Source organism: Bos indicus, chromosome 10 (assembly GCF_029378745.1).
Source record: "Bos indicus isolate NIAB-ARS_2022 breed Sahiwal x Tharparkar chromosome 10, NIAB-ARS_B.indTharparkar_mat_pri_1.0, whole genome shotgun sequence".
NCBI classification, from domain to species: domain Eukaryota; kingdom Metazoa; phylum Chordata; class Mammalia; order Artiodactyla; family Bovidae; genus Bos; species Bos indicus.
The window spans coordinates 29,207,888-29,217,981 of record NC_091769.1 but is presented as its reverse complement, the minus strand read 5'-3'; the positions used below and the strand labels follow the sequence as shown (position 1 = coordinate 29,217,981).

At 41.2% G+C, this 10,094-nt stretch overlaps 1 long non-coding RNA gene across 1 annotated transcript; it reads right to left on the bottom strand.

The window, feature by feature from the left end:
- Positions 1–3,882: 3,882 nt before the first annotated feature.
- LOC139185149 (uncharacterized) lies at positions 3,883–9,545 on the bottom strand. Its single transcript, XR_011568678.1, has 3 exons — positions 9,334–9,545; positions 5,504–5,644; positions 3,883–4,893 (listed from the first exon to the last, which is right to left on the bottom strand). It is a non-coding gene; the product is annotated as an uncharacterized lncRNA (long non-coding RNA).
- Between the last annotated feature and the right edge of the window lie 549 nt (positions 9,546–10,094).

Genomic DNA, 10,094 nt, shown 5'->3' with positions numbered 1-10,094 from the left:
CGACAGAGGATGAGATGGCTGGATGGCATCACTGACTCGATGGACGTGAGTCTGAGTGAACTCTGGGAGTTGGTGATGGACAGGGAGGCCTGGTGTGCTGCGATTCATGGGGTCGCAAAGAGTCGGACACAACTGAGTGACTGAACTGAACTGAACTGATACCTCAGGAGAGACTAGGAAGAGAAAGCTGGTCAGGTGGGAGGGGAATGGATGAGAGACAGAGAAATTGCCAGAGAGACCCAAAATCAGAGCGGGAAAGACAAAGGACAGGAAGACAAAAAGAGGGAAGAGGGATTGTTCCTCAGGTTAATTTCTCTTATCACTAACTTTACGGTTGGAATTAGAGAAGTAATTATCCCCAGCTTTTCCTTTTCCTTGTCCTTGGAGCTAAATGGCAAAGTTTGCAAGGTAGGGAAACATAATTCCCAAAGCGTAAGTGATCTGAAAATTATAAACTTTAGCTGGTCTCAGGCTAAGACATTCCATCTCTATGCCCTTTGTTGACACAGGTTTGGTTCTTCTGAATTTGACCATAAAGAAAACTTGTCCTTTTCCTCTCTTGATCAGTGCCTTAGGCTCTCAACTCAGACCGTGTGGAATGCATCATGCCCTCAATGATCCTGCTCCCTGGTATTGACAACTTTTGTATTAATATTATACACTCTGAGAGTGGGTAGGACTATGTAAAGTATGAGATAATACATACTGTTTTAAGTCACTAAGTTTTGGAGTCACTTGTAATACAGCAATAGATAACGATACAAGCTGCCTGTATTTAAATCTCACCACTGATTTACTATGTGACCTTGGGCAAGTAACTTTAATTCTGTGCCTTAGCTAACTCAATTGTAAAATGTGGACAATAATAATAATACTGACTATATAAGACTATTGTAGGACTAAATGATTTAATACATATAGAAACCAAATAGTGCCTGGCACACAGTCAAAAGTAACACAGAGCTTACTACCTCTACAGTGGCTATTACGATTATTATCATCAGCACCGTTAAAAGTTTAGGGAAGGATCATTGTGTATATCCTTCCAGAGAAACACACAGTCACCTCCAGATAATTAAGACTAACCGCTGCTCCTTAGGGAGTTAGACTTACATTTTCAACATTAACTTCCCAAGCTCGTGCTAGCTTCATGTGATTCTAAATTTGGAATGGCATGTCCACATACACAGGTGGTCCCAGAGAGCCTAGTGCCTCAAGGAGCCCAGAATATCCTAAAACCTTTCTGAAGTATTTGGAAAATGACTTCTAAAGTGATCCTTTTGTATCTGTTCCCTTTCATCCTGGTATGATTTTACCCAAGGATTTCCAGCACCCAGTTATGGATTTATCTGATTAAAAAAATTGGAGAAGACCTCTGGCCTCAGGGATTGGCAAGCCATCACTTAACCGGAACTCTGTGAAGAGCCTGCATCTGCCTTTCCTGTGATCTACTCCAGACGCTTGCAGAGTATTTTCTCTGGGGATGCTAAAATGGGAGGAGGTGGGTGGGGGTGTGGGGGGGTGGGCAGGGGAGTGTCTGCAAGAGGGAAAGGCCAAATTAAAGGATCGTTATTGGCCATCTCTCCTTACCTGTAAATAAAGAATAATATTTTACTCTCTTTACTTTCCTAAGCTGTCATCAGAAATGAATGAATGAATGAATATCTGAATGATGATATCTTTAACACATCTGTTACAGTGAAAGGAGGCTTCAGGTAATGAATACCTTTGATTAAAAAAAAAAAAAAAACTGCCAAAAGGTAACAGATGGAATGTTAAGTACTAGCTGAATGAGCCCTGCAATTTTTGCAGAAATGGGGCTGAACTCAGATCTCAAGGAATTCTTCTTCTCCTAGAGATCCAAGAATGCCATAAATGCACCATCTGTTGACCAAGGCAAGGAAGCTGTCACTCAAATGGATCTCAATCTATTCTCTTTTGTCCCTTTCCAATTTGTTTTCTCTAAGCTTGCAGCAGCTGCTGGGATAGAAGGAGCCTTAGAAGCAGTCCCCATAACAGTGCTGATACTCAGAAGAAAAAAACTATCAATATAAGTGCTTTAAATCAGTCTGCAGGATCTAATGTGACTATTCCAAATTTCAAGTAATTAAAAGAGTTCTTTGTCTCCTCTTTGCTTGAAATGAAGGCATCAAGTATAGTGATTTGGTGTGGGTTTGAAATGAGATAGACTATGGTGCAAATTCAAATTTAACTTTAGAGATATTCCTTAACCTCCACTCTTAATCTCCTCATCTGTAAAGTGGTAATAAAAATGCCTACCTCAAAGAGTTGTTGATAGTTATTATGATATGAAAGGTAATGTTTAAGATGGAAAATCTGTGCAGGGGTAGAGAGAGAGACTGAAAGCTGGATCTGCCTTTAGGAGTGCTGGTTTAGGGAGAATGGCAACACAGCTAGCATAAATCACATTGCATATTCCAGGGTAACTGACAGACCTTCCAAAGCAGCAAGTCCCAGCCCCTAGGCTTTCGGCATTGATACCTAGCATCTAGGACACTCTTGGGCGATAACTAGCATCTAGAAAACACTTGGGCCCAATCAGTGTATTGCTACCTCTTGTAAACTCTACTCTGCCTTTGTTCTTGTAACTGACAACTAATCGTCATGTTGTTGTTCAGTCACTAAGTCGTGTCTGACTCTGCGACCCCATGGGCTGTAGCCTGCCAGCCTTCTCAGCCTATGGAATTTTCCAGGCAAGAATACTGAAGTGGGTTGCCATTTCCTCCTCCAGGGGATCTCCTCGACCCAGGGATCGAAAATGTGTCTCCTGCACTGGCAGGTGGATTCTTTACCACTGCACCACCTTGGGAAGACAGTCGGCATATAGGGCTGAGTTTCATCCTATTTACTCCCTAGCGTCCATTCTGATAGCCCCAGTTCATGACAATCTCAGCCTTTCAAACAACTTCTACTCCACTTGCTGGACACTGAGCAAGTCCTAATTTCCATTGCTGCTTACCTTACAATACTATGTTTATAGTTTGTCTCAGGAACTAAGCTGCATTTCCTTAAGGATGGAAAGGATCCCAGGAGCAGCCACCATGAACTGTGCTTCTCAAACTGCTCTGTAGATCTCTAAGATTCTGTGCAGAGAACCGGGTTCCCCATGCAAACCTTGGGCTCATCACCCCCACTCTCTCCTCTCAGCCAGGAGAGCCTGGCTTTCATCTGTTTGCCTTTGGACTTCCACAGTGATGATGAAGATGTGTATTTATTGAGCATACTGGTAGACAATGTCCCCATGTATCTCCTTGGGCCCTACTATTGTAGGGGACTTGCCAGCCCAGTTTCCAACTGCCTGAGGGCTTTCTATGGCAGCCAGAGCTGGTGAAAGTGCCAGAGAATTCACTTCCCTGGGAGTAGGCTTCAACACTGACTGACCGGAGTTAGTATATAAATACCTCAGCCTCCTTGTCCTTCTGGGGGTGACTCTGAGGTGGGTGTTCCTTACTGACCCCTAGAGTTCCCCAGTGAGATTAAGTGTCCACTTTCTCACAGGGAAACTGACTTGATAACTTACCCCTTACTGGCTTTCTTCCCTTACCTGCTTCTTCCCTTCCCTTCCCTTCATCACTTACAGGTATTTCCTGGGATCAACTCCTAAATCCATGTCTCAGGTCTACTTCTGGGAAACCAGACTTGAACACAGTGTCTGTTCATTACCAGTCACTGTTCTAAAAGCTTTACAGATAGTGACCACTTTTAATTTTTCAACCATCCTATTAACAATTTTTAATTTTGAAATTGAAGCAAGGAAGAGCCGGGTGTCTTACCCAAATTCACAAAGTTAATATATGTTGATACCAGGATTCAAAGCATAGGGTTCCAGAGTGAAGAGACCTTGAAATTTGCTGATCCAGGTAGATACCACACCTATTCGAGAAGAATCACAGTTTTCTCCAGAAGTCTTTTGGCCAAGCTCATTTTCTCTCATTAACTTCTGAATCTTGTCTTTGCTTTTAAATATTTTAAGTCTAGATGACCTTGGTCTCTAGTTTGATGGTGATTCTTTGGGGGGCATTATATTTTTAAAAATTGAAGTTTTTTTTTAAAAAAATACTTAAAAATCCTTTCTTAAATTTTTTTAAAAAATGAAGACTTCAAAAATTGCAGATTTACAATGTTGTGTTAGTTTCAGGTGTACATCAAAGTGATTCCGATATACATATATCTATTTGTTTTCAGATTCTTTTCTTTTATAGGTTATTACAGAATATTGAGTATAGTTCCCTGTGTATATACTAGGTCCTTGTTGGTTATCTATTTTTTATATATTAGTGTGTATCTGTTAGTCCTAAATCCCTAATTTATCCCTCCCCGTACTTTTTATTTCTTACAGACAGTAAGGGCAGGGCAGTACAACAGGGAGAAGCAGAGTGTATTGATATCTTGACTGAGTGGTATTTATTATTTCTGCTGGTTCCCTTGTCCATGTCACTGGAGGAATAAGGGCTTGATTCTAGAAATTGTTCTTTCAAGGATGGTGGTACCAATAACAGAGATGTAGACACTGGGAGGAAAAAGAAGACAGCTGGTGTGGAAAAGGAGAGTTCATGGGGAGGGCTCTTACTTATGATATGAATTCTGCTTTAGTCACGTTGTGTTTGAAGAAACGGTGATACACACAGTTGGAAACGTTCAGCATGAGGTTAAACAAAATGAGTTTGGGACTTGGAAGAACTGGTAATAAAGATTTGGGCTTAGAAGTGGTGGTAGCTAAAGTTATAAGAAAGGATAGGCTTGGATTTTATAGAGGATGAAGGAGGGTCAAAGATGGAATATTGGGGAATGCCCATTCCTGATGAGGAAGAGAAGTCATCAAAGAAGGTGGAGACATAGGAGTGCCAGGGTAGTGCTCCTCAAGGATGGACCCTAAGGGTAAGGAAGGAATAGCGTTAGTTCCAAGAAATAGTAACTCATCGACAGGGCTAAATAATTCAATGGTCAAAGAGGAGAACAAGAACTAAAATTAAAATGCCATGCTTGGGATGTCGCTCTCAACCTTGGACGTCAGAGACTAAAATATTGAGGTAGACACTAATAGGAGGAAGGTCATGGAAAATGACTTTCACACAATCAATTTGGTCATGTAATTTAGTAAATCAATCCTCCACTTTTATGAAGGCTGTTCTGGAACCACCCTATCCCCAAGCCACTTCAACATACTGTTTTAATGTATAAGTGTTAATAATCTTTAAGACTGACCTCAATCTTAACTTTCTGGGTTTGTTTTGTTGTTACTGGTTTTAAAGACTAGGAAATCATTCCTTTGGGAACAAGGACTCCAGTTAGCCACTAGAGAATTCCCAAACAGGTATTTTTTATTTCTAAAGAATTAGACCATAGTCAATTCACTTAATATTACAACTTAAGAGAAGGCAAAATAATTGTATTTGATGATTAGGAAGACACTCCAGGATCAGGCTGTACCTCTGGGACATTACCCTGAATTTCATTACAAAGAAAACTGGAAAATAAATACCAGACAAGGAGCCAGAAGGTCTGGGTGCAGCTCCAGCTTTCATCAGTTCAATTAAACCTCAGAGAGGCTCCGTTTTCCCAATCAGAGAATAAGGAGGTTGATTCTCAGACCAGAATTTGTCTCTAATGATGTTTGCATCTCCTTTGCAGCAAAGGAGGGTAGATGGGGGAGGGGAGAGAGAGGGAGGAAGATAGAAAGATAGGAAGAAAGAAATTATGTAGTGAGTTGTTTATAAAGTAAAATTTATTTTTAATTCTAAGATTTGTCATTTCTACTGTTATGCTAAAATGTTCTTTATTTTATAAAACAATGGTCTAGGCATTCAGTTCAGTTCAATTCAGTCACTCAGTCATGTCTGACTCTGCAACCCCATGGACTGCAGCACGCCAGGCTTCCCTGTCCATCACCAACTCCTGGAGATTACTCAAACTCATGTCCGTTGAGTCAGTGATGCCATCCAGCCATCTCATCCTCTGTGGCCCCCTTCTCCTCCCACCTTCAATCTTTCCCAGCATCAGGGTCTTTTCAAATGAGTCAGCTCTTCGCATCAGGTGGCCAAAGTATTGCAGGTTCAGCTCTAGCATCAGTCCTTCCAGTGAATATTCAGGACTGATTTTCTTTAGGATGGACTAGTTGGATCTCTTTGCTGTCCAAGGGACTCTCAAGAGTCTTCAATACCACAATTCAAAAGCATCAATTCTTCGGTGTTCAGCTTTCTTTATAGTCCAATTCTTATATCCATACGTGACTACTGGAAAAACCCTAGCTTTGACTAGATGGACCTTTGTTGGCAAATTAATGTCTCTGCTTTTTAATAAGCTGGCATTAGCAACTGGATTTTTTAATGTGTTTACAAAGCAACAGGAAAAGCTGGCAACTTCATGGTACTGCTGACAATTTCCTCTAGATTTTTATTGGTCTATGGACTCAATGGGCTAGAACGCTTATCTCCTCTTCAACTCTAGGTTGAATGAGGCAGGTAGAGTTTAAAACCTCTGACTTTTATTTTGATCTCAGATGAGAGCAACAGGAGGCAACCAGGAGCCCTGCCAGTCTCCGAACTCTTATCAGAGTCTTGGAGCGATCTGCCACACTTGTCAGCAGCAGTGACATATTGAGAAGAAATTTCAAAAGCCGAGCTCGTGTCCCAGGACACCGCAGCTCTGAATGCCAATGGAAAATTGTGCATCCTTGTAAAGAGCAAGAAGATTTGCTTTGATAAATTCCTTAATCATTGTAAAGGAAATTTCACCAGCTCAAAGACACTGGAAATGAGATCTGCTCAGCACAGGCTGAAAAGACAAATTAACCCAGAAGTTGGTTATGGAAACATTACTTTAGAACCAGAATAAAAGTTGTTTACTTCCATTATTACCTCCTGAAATGTGGGTCTTACCCTGGCACCTGAAATAAATGACACGAAACTCCATTTATCTCCTTCCCACTGTGTACCTGCCTATTTCAGCAGCAACTCTTAAAACCGTAGCGGGTCAGAGCAAATTGTTGCTGGCAACAGTTTCAATAAATCTGTGCCACTGAACTGCAGGCAGGAAAAATTAAAATGCAGAAATTAGAAATCAAAGGCATTGAGTTGAGTGTAACTGAGACTTATCTGATTAAGTGTAGTTTCAGAGATCTCAGTCTCATAAAGCCCTAGGCAAAACCTGACGATGGAGGTGGGCAGGGAAAATTCCACCTACCAGAGGAAGCCATGAATTTCAATAAGCCATGGCAACAGAATACATTTCTCATTAAAGATGTGGACATAATACAGCTCGGAACAAAACTCTGTGGGAAACAAGCACCGAAAAGCAGTGTCGGCCTTCACCATGAACTCACAACACATGAGATTGGCCCAGAACGTTTTGCTTATTGGGGCATGAAATTGGGTCCTGAAATCAGAGGCATTGTGTCTTTCTTGGTGGGGAGAGGCCTCATGACAAATCAGAAGAGAAAGGAACTTTGACAGAGGCAGACCTATATACATTGTTTTTAAGATATCCTTTTCCATTATGGTTTATTACAGGATGTAGAATACAGTTCCCTATGTTGGCACAGTATTGTAAATCAACTATACTTCAATTTTTAAAGAGGCACTCAAATAGATATGAAGGGCAGGCATTGGAAACCAATACAAAGGAAGAGGAAGGGGATGGATCTGCAAGAGAGATCTCAGGATTTCCTACTGAGCACTTTTACTCTGCTAAGCATTTTCTAATCACTAGGTCATTTAATCCTTAAAGGAACCTTGAGAAGTAGGTCTTTTCATTCCCATTTTCCAGATGAAATAGGTTCTGAGAGCTTAAATCACCTGCTCAGGGTCATAGAACTCAAACTCTCATCTGTTTAGTGTAAACTTTGTCCCATGTACTAGCCAGAGTACAAGTTTAAGGTTAAATCGTGGTTTTCCTGGAGGCAAATGTAAATGAGCAATGGTCCTATTGTTAATCTATTGCTTTAACAACTGTTCCAGCTGGAGATGCCCTGAAGCTCAGCTGCAAGGAGACAGGGGGTGCGAGGATCCACCCTTCAGGCTTCTGCTGGTGTGCTCAGCTCGCCTCCAAATCTGTATTTGTTTTGCTGATGTTTAGTTGCTAACTAGTAGCCTCCAGTGTTCTTGCCTGGAGAACCCCAGGGACAGGGGAGCCTCGTGGGCTGCCATCTATGGGGTCGCACAGAGTCAGACATGACTGAAGCGACTTAGAAGCAGCAGCAGCAGCAGCCCACCAGGCTCTTCTGCCCATGGGATTTTCCAGGCTCTTCTGCCCATGGAGCAAGTTGCCGTTTCCTTTTCCAGGGGATCTTCCCAACTGAGGGATCGAACGCGTGTCTCTTTTATTGGCAGGCGTTTTGTTTTTTTTTTTAAACCACTGAGCTACCTGGGAAGCCTTTCCATATCTGCTGAAATTCAGTTAACCCCCTCTCCTTTGTCCCCTCTTTGAGTGGTTCACTAAAGTGGCGATTTAACCTTATTATATAATCTTCCAATCTTAAGGTGTCAGAAAAAGAATAAAGACATTTTTCGTGTGTTAACTGCAGGAAGGTCTCTTAACTATGACATCTTGTTTATGTTAAGCATTTGTGATGTCTGTGACTTTTATAAAAGAGATAAAACAGATATCAGTACAAGAAGATAAATATTTTTCTGCATCTGTCCCCTTGCTAATGAAAAAAAGGAATTCAAGTCAAGGCTTTTTGGTATGACTTCCAATTCTTTGGCAGAGACGGCAATGGCACTCCACTCCAGTACTCTTGCCTGGAAAATCCCATGGACGGAGGAGTCTGGTGGGCTACAGTCCATGGGGTCTCGAAGAGTCAGACACGACTGAGCGACTTCACTTTCACTTTTCACTTTCATGCATTGGAGAAGGAAATGGCAACCCACTCCAGTGTTCTTGCCTGGAGAATCCCAGGGACGGGGGAGTCTGGTAGGCTGCCGTCTATGGGGTCACACAGAGTCGGACAGGATTGATGTGACTTAGCAGCAGCAGCAGCCAATTCTTTGGACCAAAGGAAGTTATCAACTGAGTAACTTATTGCAAAACATTTTGGGAACTAATGATAATCACTGCTTAACATTAAATTAAAAAAAAAAGACATCTGTAAGTTTATACGCCATCATTCCAATCAGGGCCAAATCAAAAGCAGGTGTCCTTTTTAGGAATTATTTCTGTTCATGGGCTTAAATGGGGACAATCCTTTCTTGCCCTCCCATCAGTAAAAGAGCTTCACAATTTAAATACTTAGAGAAAAAGCACAGAAATGTGTTTTTTTCTATTTGTTAATGAAAAATTAAATAAATCTTCAGTCAATTTATAAATAGTACTTACATGTGTAGTGTTGGATCAGAAAAGGTGGCAGCTAGCAGAGGTCAGCCCCTCCTCTACAGTTTTTCCATCATTGCCTTTGATACTTTCCCCAGGTGGAATCTGAGTCAACTCAGGCCAAAGTCATGAGCACAATTAACTGGAGAAATGTATTTTCAGTAGATGGATGACTCCTGTAGTTGGGAAGTGAGGTTGAAATGGATGTTGAAGACGGATTCAATGTTGTGTCGAGTTTAATATATCTCTAGTACGATGGGGACGGCTATCTCTATCAAGTGTGGCCTCTTAGCTTCTGTCTCTCCAAGCATGGTAGGTCTTAGTTAGTCACAAGGCTTGGACCTGCCTTTCCTATGGATAAACCAGCAAAGATTTATGAGGCTCTTGGCCAGAGTAAAGGGACCAAGGTCTTTGACCAGCAAATAGAGTGAGACTAACTGGCCCTCCTGGAATTGAATCCACAGCCCTGGCCTTATTAATACCACTTGAGCAATTGACCACCATGAGTAATAAAGCATAGCAAATAAGATACTGAATTATATGACTACAGCAATTTTTCATTAATATTTTAAAGCTATATCAATCTTTCTGATAAAACACATATAAAAGGCCCTGTAATGTGAGAAAATCCTCAGGACTTCATTTGAGAATTTGCCAGAGGAAAAATAAATACATGAATTTTATTTCAATAATCAGGCTTTAGATTTTTTTCAGGGCTTTAAAATATGTATGTAAAAGGAACGTATATAAATGTACATATATAAATG